The sequence below is a fragment of the Diospyros lotus genome, chromosome 13, assembly GCF_014633365.1.
Source record: "Diospyros lotus cultivar Yz01 chromosome 13, ASM1463336v1, whole genome shotgun sequence".
Lineage (NCBI taxonomy): Eukaryota > Viridiplantae > Streptophyta > Magnoliopsida > Ericales > Ebenaceae > Diospyros > Diospyros lotus.
Window position 1 is genome coordinate 36,043,621 of NC_068350.1, and position 9,406 is coordinate 36,053,026.

The following is a 9,406-nucleotide window of genomic DNA, read 5'->3' on the forward strand; positions in this document are numbered from 1 at the left end:
TAATTTAAATTTATTTTTCTTATAATTTTAAATATTATAATTTTATATATAACTTAAATGTTATAATTTTATTTTTTATTTTTTTTTTACTTTCTTAAAAATTTGACATGTCTTAAATGTGATAATTAATTGTTAAGAGAAATATGTAAAGTCATGTATGGATAATCAATTTTGAAAATTTGATTATTATTATTTTATATAATTAATTGATTATTTAAATTATTTTTATTTTACATACAATTTAATTAATTTAAATTTATTTTTTATAATTTTAAATGTCATAATTTTATTTTTCAACTTAATTGATTATTATCATTTATTTAATTCTCCTTTTTCCCATTAGTCTACATTGAAGATGTGTTATATGTTGGACTTGGAGAAATTAAATGCAAATTAAATTTGTGTTTTGAAAATTATGTTAAGTGAGTAAGATTCAAATTGTGTGGCAAAGCGTGGGAAAAAAGAGAAACTTAATGGTGGCATGTGATTTGATAAATTGACAGAAATAGGAGAATTTGAATGAAGAGAAATTAATAAAAGAAAGTAAATATCTATCTCTCTTCTTTCTCTCCATTCCCGTTCAACCCTTCCATTTATTCTCTTCTCATTTCTCGATTATTCTTCTCAAATTTTCTCTTCTTCTTTATTTTTTTTTTAGTAAATTTTAATCGTATTTTTTTACCCAGTTTGGTCTTCTAGTGTAACATAGCACCACTATTCTGTCAAGTGAGTGATGTGAATGCAACTAAAAAAAATTAGGCCTTGAGGGTTCGTGTGGTATGCACATATGAGACAAATACACGTAAAAATCTCCCCCAAAAAAGTCTACTCTTGAATGCATATTTCAAAATAAAGAAGCTGGTTATCGTTTATTTTTTTTTCCTGTTATTGTGTAATTTTTTTATTTTTTACGCATTGCTTATTGTATTATATGTTAATTTAGGTTTATTTTTACATGACTTTGGGACAGCGTTATGTGTTTTAAATTGTTTGTTTACCCTTGAATGTATATAAGGAAATCTTTCAAAATCTATAATCTTTTTGTTGTATTTTCATGATTGTAACACGGTTATTTTATTTATTTTTTACTTTTTTATTGTGATTTTCATTTATTGTAATTATTAAATTATATAATTTTTACTTTAACAATTTTTTTTTTTTTTTACGATATCCATTCATCCATGCATCGCATGGGTGATCCGCTAGTACTTATATAAAAAAATAAATTATTGTAACAAAACGTAACATATATTAAGTAATCATAAGGTTTAGCTACCACTAATATAATCTTATTTTTTGAAATCAAAAGGTGAAATCCCTATCTTAAAGATCCCTCGCAGCTCAACTTCAAGATTTTTGTAAGAGAAGTAAATCACGGAACCTAACAGCGAGATTTGAACACGAGACTTGTGATCGGCTATATAACAACTAGAATTCAAAATTCTTTGAGATCAACACATGTACAGTCTCAACCATTCGATTATACCCGTAGAAGCTAATATGACCTTATTCTTATACCATATGAAACTCTCATTCAATATGATTTTCTTAATCTTTTAATGTCTTGACATGATAAGTTGAGTTTTATGGTAATAACTAAATTAATGCAACCTTTTTTTTTTTATCCCAACTTAGATAGCGTTTATTAAAATGAGTAAGATAAAACTACATTAAGATAATTTATCTGAATAAAGAATAGATAAATTTATCTAAAAAATTCAAAATAAAAAGTTACACGTTTCTTTTCAGATAAATTTAATAAATACAATAAAAAATAATTTTGTCCGTATTGCTTTTCATATCCTACTTTTATTAATCTATATCTTGATTAACAAATATTGTCTTAGTAAAACTAGTTTCATATCCTTGCAACGCCAATCTTTACAATTAGAAATAGAAAGCATCTTCACCCTGTCCATGCATGGAACAATGTTCAGACACTACAATGGCACTTGTAATTGACCAACAAACAATAATAAGATCACCATTCACCAGGCCTAAAAGGAGCAACAAATCCAAGAGTTGTTAAAATCCTCTTCATCCTGTTTCTAAAGTAAGCCAACGCTGTCTGGTCAGGGATCCATAGAAGATGTTGAAGATGCTTCAACCATGTTCTTCTTTGTTTAACAAATGATGAATGGACTCTCAATGCCACAGAGGAAGGAAGGATTAAAGATCTGTCTCTCTTAGGAAGTTAAGTTGCTGCAGGGGCAGTTCTGTATCAAATATTATCGTCTCTGCTTTTTGTTCATGTGTAATCCACGCATGTTCTGGGAAAAGCATGAAAAAAAAAAAAAAAAAACAGTTCAAATGGTATGGATTCATCATCACCCCAGAATGAAAGAGGTGATCTCGTAGTTCTTGGTCTGTGAGGTATTCCATTTTTTTCTCATTAAGGTCTGTGAGGTATTCCATTTTTTTCTCATTAAGGTCGAACCTAAACCTGTGTATCTTAATCTGAAACGACAAAAATCAGTTTTGGAATTGAAATTGTTCAAACTGCTTAGTTCTAAACACAAATGTACCGGAAAATTGGGAAAGTTAAAAACTGTTAAAACAAGGGTAATCATCAGAACCTCAAGCAACAATAACTATGGAAAACTGAAGCTCAAAACAAGCAGCAGAAGAAAAAACATATGGTTTGTGCATAAATAAAGAAGGGGGTGGCTAGCAATTTGCTGATTTTATGGATCAGTAACCAACTTTACCTGTATAAGATTTACTGCTAGCCCGATTGCCCATCCAACCGAAAGAAAAAGAATGAGAACCAATAGAAAAGAGCTTTGATATGAAGAATCAGCAGTATAAAACCCAAATAACCAGGGTAAATACTCAAAGAGTAATGCGATTTATATCTAGATTGAAGTTCGATCTCCAGTTTAGTTGACACGTTTTCATTAGAAAATGGGAAGGTGCAGGTGTGCAAGTTTTCAATGAAAATGTGTAAATAGCATTACTCATACTTCAAAACTCACATGATTCAGACCGAGAATTGACTACCAATCCAAGCAAAACCAAACATCAGTTAGCTAGATTCTCGTCTGATTCTTTGCAAGAAGAAACAGGATTATGTAAAGAACCTGCAAGAGACTGCTTCTTCAGAAATGGTAAAAGACATTAAAAATTTGTCTTGACAAAAGTTAGTACAGGAAAACATGCACCGCACAAGCAACGCAAGTAACCTATAAATATTCGAGAAGGAATGAGTGGAACAGAGAGAGAAATCAAAAATCTATCAAAAGTTCTCTTAAAGTAGTTATTCAGCCCTACAGCAGAAATAGTGGTTATTAAATCTTCAGATCCATTTTAGCTTTCTTCAGGCATGAAACATCCCATGAAAATAGATATTAAGATAATTGGTTTTTCAATTCTACCTATATATTTTGTAGAGGGATCACCAGTAGACTAGCAATGCTAATCCTGGGACACAAAATATTATAAATGCCCAAGTAAGAATACATACATTCATAGCACAATAAAACCTGCAAAAAAATGGAGGAAGAATATAATTGCTTTTTTTTTTTTTTTTGGGGGGGGGGGGGGGGGGGGGTTTTTTTTTACCCTGTATAGAGCAAATACGAAAAGAGGATCCAAATAGCCTACCCATAGAGGGAAAAAGCTTTAGTTGATTTGAATTTAGCATAATATTCCTTAATACTTTCAAGGAAAAATATAAAATAAATTTTGAGTTCTAAGTGACAAAACAGAACAGAAGGGTTCATAATGTGTATTTACATGATTCATTTGAAAACTAACACATTTATGTCCTATTAGATATTGTCAATATTGCAACGTGACATCTCTCCTACAGATGGGTTACTCATGCCTACCCACACTGGGTGTTCATTCTGAAAGGGGATACGTGAGAAAACTAGATATCTTCCCATTGAGACTCAAGCATAACCCTAGCTCGGCCCAGGATTGCTCTACTGAAGCTCTCAAACTTTCTAGGCCTACCATGACTTGAGCACAGCTCTAGCTCAAGCGAGGATCCATATGCTTGAGCTCTCAAGGCTTATCTTCCTACCAAAACTCGAGCATAATCATAGCTCATGCATAACCCTTCAGTTATGTGTCAAACATACCTCATGATATGTCAGCATATCTCCTCAGCGCATCAAGTCACCCAATGACTAGCATTATGGGCAATCCCTCTTATGTCATTCTGTTTTCCCCTTTCCCATAACACCAACAATTTGCATATAAAGCGTTGTTAACTGGAGGGGGAGATAGAAGACTCCACCACTCTCTCCCTGTAAAGCTTAAGTCTTCAGTTTGCCACCAAACCTATAACAATTTTTTAAGTTAATCATAGTGACCCTCAGAACCTCTATGGCCTCCAAGGCATGCAAAACACAAGTTTGTCAAGCCTACAGTGTGTTATTGCTTGACAAGAGTATTCTCTCATTTATAAGCGTCTTATGTGGTAACAACATATCCTAGCATTGCCTATAGTTGAGCATGCCAAAACAGTATGACGTGTTTGTTACTTGCCCAAGGACATTAGGCATTAAATTGAAGGGACGCAACAACAACAAAAATTATCATACTCGGAAATGATTAGTGTTAAAAAAGACAATGAATAGCCACAGAGTTCCTTTTAATATTTAAAATATCTAATCATTTTGGTTTTGCTTGAATTTCATATCATGTAAATAAAGAAGCCCTGAGACTAAAAGTTCCAATGTCAAGAAGTTAATCCTACCAAGGTGAACTAGTTATTATAGTAGTTTGTAATTGACCCTAATTGAACTGCACCAGTTCATACCTTTATTGAATTTGCGAACAAACCAGCCATCCAAGCCATCACAGACAAAGCTGAGTAAATCAATGTATCTCATTGTGAGCAAAAAGTAAAAAAGCATTGAAAATAATACAATGTGAAGTCTAACCTTATAAAATAGATAACTGAGAAAAGCATTTTGTCTGAAGAGCTAATGTAAAAGGCAACGCAATTCATAAGAACTCTTGTATATCCTGCATATGTACTGAAGATGAACAGAACAGTTCATAGAACCTGAAGGAGCAATATCCTATATGGGAATCACCTAAGAAAAAAATTTCAATATAATCATTAATAACTTGAAACTGGCATAGTAAGAAGATGCAAACAAATCTTTTTGGGACTTTTATATCATTAACCCTAAATACCTTGTGAGCTTAAACATTAACCTAGACGAAATAGAATCTAGATGTGTAAAGAATACAAATTGTAGAAGCGCAATAAACATAGGAATACATTTGATTTCTTGCATAACCCATGTTAAAATACAATAACAACAAACTGATTAAGGAAGAATAAGTAGAAACCCACCAATGATATTGGGAATATACAAGTATAAAAATATTCCGGACTTCTAGTTGGTAGGGTTGTAATCAAACCGAGCTGAGCCGAGTCGAGTTGAGCTTTGCTAAGCTCAAGCTCAACTCGGCAAGCAAGTTTCTAGGCTCAAGCTCAACAAGATTCTAGAAAGCTCGAGCCAGGGCTCCGGCTCAAGCTTGAGCTCGAATTTGTCAAAATTAAATTTCAAAAACTTGATAATCAGTAATCTAATATGTAAATAATCAACAAATGTAACTTTAAATCAAACCTAATAATCAATAAATATAACATCAACATGATAATCAACTAATAATAATTTCAAATTACAATATACATAATATCGTTCACCATGCAATAAGAAAATCAAATTACTTGTCTAATTGTTTTCAAAATACAACATAATCAGAATCACAGGAATGATGTTTTCAATTTGACTTCAAACTACCTGCTCCAAACATCAACCTGCAATTTCAAATTGCAATATTAATCAGTAATCACAATTATATATTTAGAATCACAAATATCAACCTATAATTAAAATACCAACATATATTTCAAAAGCCTTCAAGAATCATATACCTTGTTTTGTTTCATATAGCAATAAGTCTATGGCAGAAGAATCTCAGTGATGTCTTTATCCTATAAATAAAAACATAAAAATTAATAATTTTTACCAATATCAACTAACAAGTAACAAAGGAGAATAAAAATAAAAGTATACTTCTCTTTTCCTTTTGATGCCATAAAAAGCTCTAAACCAATCCTCACCACATAGCAACATTTGAACTGTGTCTATTCCCAAATTCAAATGGTATTGATCTATAACCCGACCACTAGCACTAAAAGTTGCTTCTGAAGCAACTGTGATAATAGGAATTGACAAGACATCACAAACCATCTTGGACAAGATAGGAAACCTCAAATTATTCATCCTCCACCATTCCAACACATCAAAGACATTGTCATCTTCATTACAAATGTAAATGGGTTCCTCCAAATAAACATCTAACTCTAATTTTCCTAATTCAGTGGCGTTAACAGTTCTTATAAAACTATCAAATTTTGCCCTTCCACTTAGCTTTCCTTTAGTGCTCAAACCATTGCCTGAAGCAATTTTATGACTTTCAACTTGTTTTCATTGTTGCTTAATCTGTAGCTCTCAAAATACTCACCATATAACTTGTATTGTAACACCCCATCTCCTAGCATTGCCTGAGAAGAGGTGCTACGGGTAATAAAATAAAACTAACTGATAAACTAAAATCTGATACTATAATGATTATCTCAATCAACTAAAATAAAACTCTAAGTAAACACAAACTGAAAACTATAAACTTTGTCTAAGGAAAATCTCTAAACTGAAATATAAACTAATACTAAACTAACAAACACTATAAAACTAACAACTCCCAAACATCTTTGGTTTTGAACGGCTCCATGTACACACACTACTGACCATTGCTGCTAGGCCTTACATCTGGCGCTCCCCAGCTAGGATCTGGAATGGTGAAGAGTACAAGGTGAGCTACAATATTTCTTGTGTATGCATTGTAGAAGGCCCACAGGCTAACTCATTTAGGTACTGAATTAATTTACTATCAAAACTTGATCTTCAAATTCTTTATTTTTCTTTTTCCAGAATCATCTTTTCACTGAAACCCATTGTTCCATTAAACACAAAAGAGTTTTCAACAAAACCCAATTCCAAAAGGGGCTTCATGAGAACCTTAACCTAGCTAGGTAGGAACCCAAAGAAAGCTTCAGAGTTCAGAAACAACATGGTTGCTGTAAATAAAACATCGAGTGAGATTGAAGACGCATGATTTAAAATGCTATAAAAAACGTCTAAATTGTTGAACCCAAAGAAAGCTTCAGAGTTCAGAAACAACATGGTTGCTGCAAAGAAGGCATCGAGTGAGATTGAAGACGCATGATTTAAAATGCTACTAAAAACGTCTAAATTGTTGAAAGCTCGAGCTGAAGCAACAGGGTTTTGACAAATGAATGTGAAAGTACCTGATTAAATGGCCCCAAATCAGCAACACAAGGTGTGGGGAAAGTGTGAAAAACAGTTATTTTTAATACACAGAGAGAAAGAGAGGGAGAGAGAGAGAGAGCGCTTTGCTTGTAGTTGCATATGTCTATTTTTCCTTCAATCAAAACCAAATTAACAGGTTCATTGAAAATGAAGGCTCGTCGTCGCTCACCCACCACTCGGCCACCAGCCGCTCACCCATCCACCGCTCATCGCCTTTCACCCACTCGCTCACTCGCCCTCTCTCTCGTGCTCACTCGCTCTCCTTCTTGTTCTCTCTATGTCCCTCTCTCATTGTAGATCTGCTTACAGGGGAAGGGGAAATCGAAAATGAAAATGAAAAGCTTACCTTAAACCAGATGAAGATGAACCCTCGGAGCACGTCTTCGCAGAGATGGCGACGAACAAGGGAAAGAGTAGCGCCGAATGGGAAGAAGAAGAGGAACTCGAGGTTGAAGTTGAAGGGGATAAAGATGTGAGGGTTGCTTGTTTCAATTGCCTGGAAAATCGGAGCTCCTCTCCCCTAAGGAATTTGATTTCCATGATTTGAAGGAAAAAGCGGTCACGTGATCAGAAATGGGAAAATGAGTTCCCTGGAAAAAAATCACTATCAAACACTACACAAATAGAAAATTAGATGGAAAATATGCCTTTTCCCAGGAAAAAAAAGCCTATCAAACGGGCCCTTATTTTCTTACATGTTTGGTATCATTATTGGTTTAAAATTATATAATTTAAACGCTAAACTAATAATATTTGTAAGAAGTTATCACCCATCATCTTTTGCTTTGTGAACCATACTAGATGTACATCACTTTTGTACATCTTGGGCTACATAAGGGGTATTATGACCAAAATACCCCTCACCTCACATGCGCCTCTATAAGGGACTTTTTTTGTCATTAGTACACCTTTATATAACCCAAGGTATACCAATAGAATTTTCCTTTGCAAAAACGTTGCAAAGGACTTTTTGAGTTAACCAACTCATTTACAATTTTACCCTCTTACATTTTTAATATTTACACATTATATCTCTCTTCTCTCATCTTTCCTTCACCATCTCTTCCATTACCGTTGTGCTGGATCTCCTCATCCATAAACGGTTGTCGAGCGTCGCAATACGCCCAGTGTCGTCGCCGCCCAACATCGCAAGCTGCCTAGAACTGTTGCCAGATCTCAACGAAGCCACGGTTGTCGCCTCCCAACGCCATCACCGAATCTCAACAAAGCCACAATCGTCGTCGTTGTCACCCAAAGTTGCAAGGCACCCAGCTCCATTGCCGTCGCAAGTCGGATCTTCTCGTCACGGGATCTAGATGAATCATATACATATATAAAAATAAGGAATTTTATATAATAATATCTTAATATATATTAAAAATTATATGAATTAAATTTAAATTTATACTTAAAGTATTGTATTAATATAATTATATATAATTTATTAACATGTAATTGTATTTTAGTAATTGGACATCAATTTATAAATTATTTTATCAAAAATTAATATTTTTTAGAGTTTTATTTATATTATTCAACACCGTGTCCATTTTTTTTTTCTCAAATTCTAATAAATTATCAGTTTTTACAAACCAAACACATAAATTTTAATTGATAACCTAAAAGCATATTTATCTAAATATTTTATCAACTTAAACACTAGCTAACTTAAAAGTTTTAAACAACTTAAAGACTAAAAAGCTTAAAAGTTATCTCCAAAAACGGATAGCCAAACCAAGCCTTAATAACAAAAGGAGGTATGGGCAAGAAAACTAAATTTATGTTTGGTTAGGCTAACTCCAATAGGGAGTCATTCTGCTTGTTAAAGCTATTTATAGGGAATTAAATTCAAAAATTAAATTCCAACGAAACTTGTTATAGTCCTTTTCCCTTGCTAAAAAATTGGCAAAATTCAAAAGCCTTGCCATAGTTAGCGATCAATACTAGAACCAGCAACAGTTATGGCTAACGAGTTGCATACATCATATCCGACGACAACGAACATAATTAGCAATAGCAGTAGCGACGTCGTCTTCTTCGGCTGT

At 33.2% G+C, this 9,406-nt stretch overlaps 1 long non-coding RNA gene across 1 annotated transcript; it reads right to left on the reverse strand.

Annotated features, from left to right (window-relative positions):
- Nucleotides 1–5,746: 5,746 nt before the first annotated feature.
- On the reverse strand, nucleotides 5,747–6,755 carry LOC127788341 (uncharacterized). The gene is made up of 3 exons (XR_008020321.1): nucleotides 6,045–6,755; nucleotides 5,903–5,962; nucleotides 5,747–5,785 (listed from the first exon to the last, which is right to left on the reverse strand). It is a non-coding gene; the product is annotated as an uncharacterized LOC127788341 (long non-coding RNA).
- Between the last annotated feature and the right edge of the window lie 2,651 nt (nucleotides 6,756–9,406).